Raw genomic sequence first — 9,769 nt, 5'->3', positions numbered from 1 at the left:
TTGAGTTTTTGTTCTTCCCCTTGGTTTTTTTTTTTTTTTTTTTCTTTTTTTTTTTTTTTGTCTTTCTTTTGCTTTTGGGGTTGGTTCGTGTATATTTTATTCTTTTCCCTGTACTCTTGTGAAGAACGTTGTCTTTTTTCCTTTTCTTCTGTGTTAGTACTTTCTTGAGTGTTTCATGTAGAGATGGTTTTGTGGCTGCATAAGTTCTTAGGGATTGGATATCTGGGAAAGATTTTAATTCTCCCTCACTGATGAAGCTTAGCTTGGCTGGGTAGGTTATTCTTGGTTGAAATTGTTTATCCTTTAGGACTTTGAAGATAGGGCTCCAAGCTCTCCTAGCCTGCAGGGTTTCTGCAGATAAATCTGCTGCTATTCTGATTGGTCTTCCATGGTGGGTGATCTGGCCTTTTTCTCTTGCTGCCTTTAGGATTTTTTCTTTTGTGCCTACTTTATTTAGGCGAATTATTATGTGTCTAGGAGTTGGTCTTCTCATTTGTTGTCTTGCGGGGGTTCTCTGTATCTCTTGTGTTTGAATTTTTGTATCACTGATTAGATAAGGGAAATTTTCTTGAATGATCTCGTGGAAAGTTTGTTCCAATGTGGTCTCTGTTTCTCTTTCTGCCTCAGGGAGTCCGATTATTCTTAGGTTAGGCCTCTTGAAGTAGTCACTCATCTCTTGAAGGTTTTGTTCTGTCTTTTTTAGCTTATTTTCTGTGTTTTTAAGAGTTTGGGTTATTTCTATATTTTGGTCCTCAAGCTCAGATTCTTTCTTCTGCTTGGGTAATTCTGCTTTCCATGCTTATCAATTTGTTATTTATTTCATTCATAGTATTCTTTATTACTGTTATCTCAGATATCAGCTCCTTCCTAGTTTCTTCTTGTGTCTCCTCAATTCTTTTTAGTCTCTCCATTATTGTTTTGATATCTACATTTGCATTTTGAGACCCTTCATTCTGGGGACTTTTCATTGTTTGTATTCCAAAGTCAATTTTCTCAGTGTCTGCTCTCCCAGGCGTCTGGGAGAGACCCATACTCTTCTTTTGGTTTTTCTTCATTTCTGTAGATTTTTCTCCCTTTACCCCTTTCCCTCCCCCTCTTCAATTCTGTTTTTGAGGGAAGGTGGGGTTGCTTTTATTTCTCTTCTGCAATGACCTGTTCTTCCTTATGAGGGTCTTCTGGTTTTGTTCACTTTTCCCTCTGCTTTACAGTCTGTCTATTCAGCAGTTTGCAGTCTTGGTCCCAGTTCACCTATGCCGTCGCCGTCTTGCCCCATCTCCGCAGTTCTTTCAGAGGGGCAAAGAGGTTCTGTCAGTGACTGTGAGGTGGCCAGGCAGTGAGCAGCAGCAAATGGCAGCAGGAGAGGGAGCGAAAACAGGACACCTTTCTCCAGGCTGAGGGATCCACACAAGGGGCGAGGAGGTGATGTCAGTGACTGCCAGATGGGAGGTGGGCGAGCAGTAAGCAACAGTACATGGTGGCAGGAGAGCAAGCTATGGGGCTCATGAGCGAGGAGGAGCTGTCCGCAGCGGCGGCCTGAGGCAGGTAGGGGCTGGGCGGTGAGTTGCAGCTGAGGCTGGAAGGGGAAACGGCGGAGAGCAGGTGAAGCCAGTCCTGGCTCCTCAGGGTACCGGTTCCGCTCGCCTCTTGTGTGTTTTTAATGATGGGAGTGTTGTCGTCTCAGGAGATTGTTGTAGGAGTCAATAATATGATTTGGATCCCAAATTAATAATGAAATATGTAACATCCATTTCAAACTTACTATACATCAGACAGTAAACTAGTTTACATGTATTAACTCTCAAGACATGCCTATGAGAGAGTGGCATTTATTAATTACAGATGTGGAAACTGATAGTTTAAAAGATTAAATAGTTTGCCTATCATTTTAAGCAAACAAGTGAAAAAATTAGAGCCTGACTCTGGTTTTGTCTGTAGCCAAATCTGGACTCCTAATTATTGTGCTAACTGTGGTGACTATTATTATTGCGTTCTATTACGCTTATTCCTTGACAGCTGATGGTTGGTAAAACTTTACAAATGGTTCTAGAGGCCAAGTGACAACTGTGATCACAGCAGGATGGCAATGTTTCATTCTGCTAAGAAAAGCTTCACTGACTCTGACCCTTTCCTTAGGCAGTTCTCTCACTGCAGGCTTGAATCCAGCAATATCCTTTTGTGGGATACTTCCTGGTCTACTATGTGGAACAACAAAAACCCTTGATGAGATCATTTTCAAGAGTCATTTCTCTAAAGGCAGAGTTATTTCTCTAAAAGCAGTTGGGAAAGATTCCATATTTGTGAACTATGTTACAGTTACAATAACGGAAGTTTCAGCAAGTTTCTCATCCTTCAATAACGTAATCCTAAGTTTGTCATTATCAGTGTCCTTAAAAATAAATGACTAACTGGACGAATGCCAACTTGCAAGAGAATTCCAAGAAATGTGATACTAAACTCTCACTTATGATGTAAATTGTTCTAGCAATAAAGATGCAAAATTAACAACCGGCGCTGCCTTTACAGAGGGATTTCCATTTAGTCCTTTTCTGTGAGCACAGTCCTTTCTATATCTCTTACATCACCTTACAAGACTCACTTTTTTTTTTTTTTTTTTTTTGAGTAGGAGTCTCACTCTGTCGCCCAGACTGGAGTGCAATAGCACGCTCCCGGCCACCGCAGCCTCAACCTGCTGGGCTCCAGCAATCTTTCCTCCTCAGCCTTCCAAGTAGCTGGAACTACAGGTTTTCTCCTTCAGATATTCAGTGGTTTCATGATTCACATATTCATTCATTCAATTATTTAGCAACCTTAGATTTGGCACTGTGATAAAAACTTAAAATAGGAGGATGAATAACCTAGTTCCTGTTCTCTAGGACTCACAGTTTAGTGAGATAGGTGATACTAATGTTAAAAATGAGATATACAAGAAATGACAAAGTGCTCAGAGCACTACACATAGAGACAGCAATATATATATATATCAGAGAGATCAAGTGAATCACAAAGAAAGTGACAATCAAGCTGTGCCTAGAAGAACAAATCAGATTTCTTCAAAGGGAGAAAGTAAGAGGTAAAGGATGATTCTAGGTAGCATGAGCAAAGGCATGGAGATGGGAAGGTATAAGATGTTTGGGATGTTATGACATTATATCATGTCAAGTCTACCAGTGACAATATATACAAGTACCTCTTTTGTATTTTATAATGAAACCATCTGTTCATTGAGATGCTAACTTCAATTTGGATTGATTTTTCCTTTAGTTCCCTTACAGTCAGATTTTTTCAAACTGTGTGTCATAAAACAAACACAGCTCTCCAACAGCATTTCTTTTAAACTAAGTAGCATAAAAACCAGGATAATGTCAAACAAACAAAAAAAATCAGAGTGCAATAACTTAGTAAAGTAAGTAATGTTTTGTGAAGCATGCTTAGATTAGGTGTGTCTAGGTGAGTTTCTGTGTTTTTTCCACTATGTACTTCTTACTGTGGGTCATAATCAAACAAAGTTTGAAAGCCACTGCAGTAGTAATATTTTCGATTACTTTTCATTGCATTCATGTTATATTGATTACGATTAAATCTTGAGTCCAAACGAACCTTGGTTTTTAATGAAGTGACAAGTGACACAGACTGACCTCATTTATAAGCCTGGCACACAGGCAAGTCTCTGTTTTAGTGAACTCTAGTTGTATTTTACCAGATGAAATATTTCTAGTTTGAGAATGAAGCTATCATTTGTAATGCTATTTTAACATTATTTTTTCTGTTCTGAGTTCCAAACTAGTAGAGATAATATATAAAAATATAAACAATTAGTAGTAAGCTTCCTAATACACTAGCTTCTTATATAATAATCATTCATTCAATAATTATTTATTGAGTGCCTACTATATATCCAATGTTATTCTTTATGCCAGAGATTCAGTGGTAGTCCAGACACATAAGTTTATTGAAATAAAGTGTTTTACATCAAGTATGTATATTAAAATTGAACTTCTTGCAATTAGAATGACATAGTTTTTTTTTAAAAAAAGATTTAGAAACAATCACACAAAAAAATTTAAATAAACCCCAACTCCAACTTAGACAAGGGACGTCACTCAACAGAATACATTGTATAGGATATTTAAAACTAGATGAGACAAACGTATTTCATAAAATGATTTTAATCTATTCCTTGTGGAAAAATTATAAAACATAGGCTTATACATAACACACATTTTGCAAAAAAAATGAGTCTTACACAGCAGGGAATGAATATCTACGCTACTGTTGTGTTATAAAGTTTAAAGTTCTCCACTGAGAGTAAAGTAATAGATTTTTTAAACTTGCATATCCAATAGGGAGTAAACCTTCAACTTTTTCATGTGAAATTTCTTTCATTTAATTTATTCTTTGCAGTTTTATATATGAATGCTGGTAAAAAAAAAAAAAAGTAATAGCATTTATTGTTTAAAATTTCAAAGACCAGTTCTTTTTTTATTTCTAATAATATTTGTAATTATCATACTAGGATTTATAAAATCCATTCTCTTTACCTTATGACATTAAAAAATAATATTTCAATATATATCATTTGAGGGCCTATACCATGGACTAAGATACATATTTTATCTCACTGACAAAGTATTTCCATTATATGTAAATAAATGCTTTACATATAATGTTGCTTCCTGTATATTTTTTGTAGGTATTCGTGCTGCATTTTGTATCATTATTCTCAGACCATCGCCTGCCATCATTAGCTGCCTCACTTGAAGCTGTTTAGAAATACTAGAATTTTTTGGTCATCTTTGGAATTGTATTTTACTTACCTTATTTTCATGATATTTAATGTTTTTCAGTGTCCTCTAACCTCAATCATCTATTGAAGGTTTGCTTCGCTTTTCAGAATAACTAAGTACTCTATATATTGCTTCCATTTAGGAAAGAAAAAGAGATAGGTGAGGGAAAAATAAAGTATTTTATCATTCATTTTTAAAGCTTAAAAATTTTAAGAGAAATTGAACAATTCAGATTTAAGAAAATGTTGAAGGTTTAGAATGCCAGAGAAACAGTTACCCAGAAACCTTCAATATCCTCAATTGTGATAACTTGAAAAGAAAAACTAACCTGTTTTATTTAAACTTGGCTTAAGTTTTCTTCTTTTATGGTGTCGAGTTTCAAGGCTGTAGTTAGATATTTTTCATCTTATTAAGAAAGGCATTTGCTTCCTTTATCTTCACACCAGACAAGCTGTGGTTGGGTCAGCTGGACTATGGTTTCCCAATGTGAACAGTTTGCATTGTGACCACACCATGCTAAGACAATCCCTGGGCAAAAGATGAACTTTGACAAAGGTCTGAGTGAGTGATTGGACTACATAAATAAAAATATGGACTTTGAAAAATACAAAAATCAAAAGGGAATTGTTACACATGCCAAGAAAATTAAAATAAGATACTATTTTGATACCTCTTTAGAAATATCTTCTGTAATTTTTCTTTTGTCATCAGGAGATTATTCAGCACAACTTTTAGATGTGAAAGAAGAAAATGCATATTCTTTACTTCTCCTGGTTTTTGGCTCTTTCTAAAAGGATAGAGGATCTGAATGCAGAATTAAAGGCTAAATATATCTGGAAGAAAAAGGCATGGAGAGGGACTGATTTTGAATGATTATGCTTTTCCAATGCCTCTGTAAGCTTCCTTATTTTCCCAAACTGGATTTAGTATTGTCTCTAAATCAACAAAAAATATTGCCTTATACATTCCTTTTCATAAGATAGATATTGGACAATGTGACAAAAATACTTATATCTGGGGAGGAATAAGATATGTGATTTTGAAAACCCAATGTGTTAAACCCTTCGAACTCATTATATACCCCGAGAATGCTTAAATTAACATTTATTGCCTGATAATGTTTTGATCATGAAAAATATTAAGCACGTCTGATTCAAAAGGTCAGACACTCAATATATTTTTGTTGGGGCTCTAGGAAGATTCCGATCTGGCTACATTTTAAGATATTTTATTATTCAGATTCATGTACTCAAATTCATCAGTATCAGTTCTCTATGTTTTATTGTTATTTATGTGTATCCAAGCAGATATACAGGCCTTTAAAAAATGTTGTCTCTCCTTAAAATGAAGAATGGCTCTTTTTTCTTCCTTTTGGGAAGCTAAGGAGGGACATGGGAAGACAACTCCAACACTAAATTGAACTAAAAGAAAAAGCTTTGTGTTCAATGTCGCTCAACTTTTCCATCTCTTTTCTTCATTATTTGTACTGCCACCACAAGCAACTAACAGATGCAGTTATCCGGATGTTTTAGAGCAAATAACCACTTCCAGATGAAAGCAGTAATAAATGCAAATTGCATTTTCAAAACGATGTCTGAAATGATCCACATCACTTTGCTATCGTAGATCTACAGGTAGTTTCTACGGGGGAGTGAGTAACTCATCATTTTAAAAATTTTACTCAAGAGAGGATCAGAATACCTGTGCCACTGCCATCACAGACATTGAATGGGGGTAGACATGAAGCTGATGAACCTGAGAACAAAACAAAGCAAACAGTGTAAATACTTCTACTCTATCCTCCTGGGAAGTGGTAACCCAAAGCGATTAGGACACTCAGCAAGAAGCCACTGTACATGAAGAGGTGAAGCAGACACTTGAACATCTGGTCACTCTGTGGAAGACTTTTCATCTCAGAATACATATACTAATAAACAACAGTTGGAGAAAATTGTGTCTGACATTCAACATAATGCTGAACTAAGGCCGAGAGAAGGGAGGGTGGAATTGTATTTCCTTTTGTAAAGCAAAAACAGCCGTGAGTGCAGCCTCGTCTAAAATCTGATATTTAAACAGAATGGCAAGACCTCAAAATGTTCAATTTGGAACGAAGAGTGACCGAAGTTACTGGAAAGCTCATGCCTCCGTCTGCAAAATCACTGGCCAGGAAAGCAAAACTTTTCCAACACCCAGTTTTAATATTGTGCTAAAGCCATCGACTCTGTTAAAACCCCGGAGTTAAATATGATCCCCTCTCCTTCCCCCCGCCCGTTCTCCCTTAGGTTAGTGTTTGGGGGACAAGGAGGGGGCTGGGGCTTGGCCCCAACCTCGGAATTGCTGCCAAGGGCTTGTAACACAATCTCTCCCCGTTTGAAGGGTAAATCAGTGTCAATTGCGTTTGCTGTCCACCAGAAAAAAGTAAGCATTTTACTTCCGCTCGGTCTATGAGGCCTGATGAAATGTATGAAATCTGTTTCTGGCAGGGAGGAAAAAAAAAAATCGTTTTCCCAAACAGCACCAAGAGGAGCCATCGGAGAAGTATGAAGAGGCGCAGTGCGGCTGGAGCTGCTGCCGCTGCCGCCTGGCTGCTGGGGTGCGGGGAGCCGCCGCTGCAGGACCTGCGCCCGGGGGGGCCCGGCCCCGAGAAGCCGCAGGAGTCCAGCCCCGAACCCCGGCGCCGCTGAGAGCCGCCGGCCGCCAGCTCCGGACGCGGGGGTGAGCCCGGCCGGCTGGCCCAGCCCTGCGCCGCCGCCGCGCGCGCGCGTGCGCCGGGCGGCGGGGCTGGCGCGGGCCTCGCGCTGTCCGCGGCTCCCGGGGCGGCGAGGGGAGGGGGACGGGCCACTAAAAATAACCTCAGGAGCCAGGCTGGGAAGGGTGAAGAGCCGCGGACGCGTGGACCGGCTCTGTCGCTAAGAGTGGGTATTCACTGCAGGGGAGGGGGGACTTTCTCATCCCCTGGAGACAGCCGTGTGCGCCTTATCCCCCGGGTGGAAGGGCCCCAGTGACCGCAGCGCGGAAGCCCTCTGGGCGGCTCAGCCAACCCCGGACAGAGCGAGGGTTCCCGATGAGCACTTCGATGATAAATGGGCACCTGGGCCTTCGTGCGCGAGGGTGTCTGTGATGCATGCTCAGCCTTGTCTGTGATGGGAGGGCTGGGGGGAGGCGGGATGGGGAAGTTGTGATGGGAAGATCCTGGGATGTTTTACTTGAGGCGGTGAGGCCAGGATGGGAGGAAAGGGCGCCACACGTGTGATTTGGGGTGGATACTGTTTTTGACTGATGGGTTTGACAGAGTCGAACTTTACGTGAATAAACAAACGCTAGCCTATATTTCAACAGGCTTTGGGAGGATTTTGCGTGGTGTCTTTCTTTTCGTCCAGTCTGAAGATGAGACTGGCGTCTGCAGTTGTGTGGGGGGAACAGAAAAGCCAATTTGGCGTTGGAGACATTACTTTTCCTGGCAAAATTAAGTCTATCAGCTCCGCGTGGTAAATTGCCACTAACTTCGCACAGGCGTCCAAAGTTGTGTTGTCCTGAATGGAGAGGGTGCAGAAACGATGGTTAATTAACAGATTTTGTTTTCTGCATTCCAATAGATTGGAGGTGGGGGGGTGAGTCGATTCTCCCCCTCAGTTAATCCCTCTGCAGTCAGTTTGTACCCTCTCTACTTTCCTCAGCTTCCTAGTCTTACCGTCAAGAGTTTGCAAAACTTTTCTGCTGCAAACTTATCCGCCTCCCCCCCAACAAAGCTGGATCAATTGAGTATGGGAGATCTTATGCTGAGGAAATAAGATCTGCATGCGCACAGGAACACCCGTTTGGCGTGCGAGAGTACAAAATAAAGGTGCAGACAGGTTGGATGTACCAACCAGGCAGAGGAAGTCCACCTTTCCTCCCCACCCATCCCCTGAGATTCACGGAGGCTAGACAGAGAACAAGCCCTTGTGCTCAGTTTCTTCTTTCCCCCAACCACTTAGCAGTGTGGACACTGATTAACTGCAGCTGGGATCTGATTTGCCCAGCCTGTCTTTGAAATTGATCAATGAATTCCTCGAGGAATGCTTCCCCCTAATTGCGGAGAAAGTGGTGGCTGTGGTGGTCTTCTCCAACATGGGCATCTGGGATTTGACTGTCTAAGAGAAGGTAAGGGACAGATGGATGAGTCATGGGACTGTGCCTATGCAATGCACACTGGAGCGTTCGCTCCGGGCTGCCTGAGTGGTCTCTTAGGTGGAAAGGTAGCTTTCAGCTGTTTTGTTTCTTTTTTCTTCACATTATTGCTAACCACCATATTTTGGTTATGTGGATTTTGTTTTCCTGGGAAATAAATTCACATGGCAAAAATTATCTCACCTGGTCATCTGATTGCCTCTGAGTTTTCTAGTATTTTGCTAAGAAACCTTAATTAAACCTTAAACTCACAGATGTGGTGAAATGTCTGGTCCTATGTTAATCCTAAGTATGTTGTGTGTTATTTTAAAGTTTTGCTTCGAGGCTGGAAGTCTGCATTGTAGACTCTGGAAGCCTTTGGAAGGCCAACATTATCTTGACTGAAAATGAATGATGAGGCCATAACAAAATGTTTACGGGGAGATTTTTCTTTAAAATTGCAAGGGATGTTGTACTGTTGTTTTGGTATCTTTGTGGTATCTTGGCTATTGAGGCCTAACCCAAATATCCAACTGTTTCTTTTAATTTCTCATGAGCAACTATTAAGGTTTTCACTCAAAGTTTTTTTGACTAGAGCAAAGAGCTGTTGTATAAAGAAGAGTGCAAAAGAAAATATCTTTTGTTAAAATGAGTAAGATGTTTGTGTTTATTCTGCATTAAGTGTTCTCAGAGTCAGTTCTATTGGAATTTTGCTAGTCTTGTTATCTTGTATGAGGCCATGATACACACACACACACACACACACACACACACACACACACACACACACACACACGCAGTACAACCCTGCTAGCCTTATCTGTATTCTAGTTAAG

General features: G+C 40.3%; 1 protein-coding gene across 3 annotated transcripts in view; it reads left to right on the top strand.

The window, feature by feature from the left end:
* Positions 1–7,208: 7,208 nt before the first annotated feature.
* GAS2 (growth arrest specific 2) overlaps positions 7,209–9,769 on the top strand; it is a 141,138-nt gene continuing 138,577 nt past the window's right edge. For 2 of the 3 annotated variants that reach the window (XM_008068498.1, XM_021717788.1), the window contains exon 1: positions 7,209–7,499. The gene's annotated coding sequence lies outside the window, so the exon portion shown is untranslated. Of the gene's footprint in view, positions 7,500–8,693; positions 8,928–9,769 lie in introns of those variants that run through there. The other variant, XM_008068497.1, reaches the window with a different exon arrangement.

The sequence above is a fragment of the Carlito syrichta genome, unplaced genomic scaffold (assembly GCF_000164805.1).
Source record: "Carlito syrichta isolate Samal-C Ts95f unplaced genomic scaffold, Tarsius_syrichta-2.0.1 Scaffold311075, whole genome shotgun sequence".
In the NCBI taxonomy this organism is placed as follows: Eukaryota; Metazoa; Chordata; class Mammalia; order Primates; family Tarsiidae; genus Carlito; species Carlito syrichta.
Note: the sequence above shows the minus strand (reverse complement) of the source record. Positions and strands in the feature narration are given on the sequence as shown.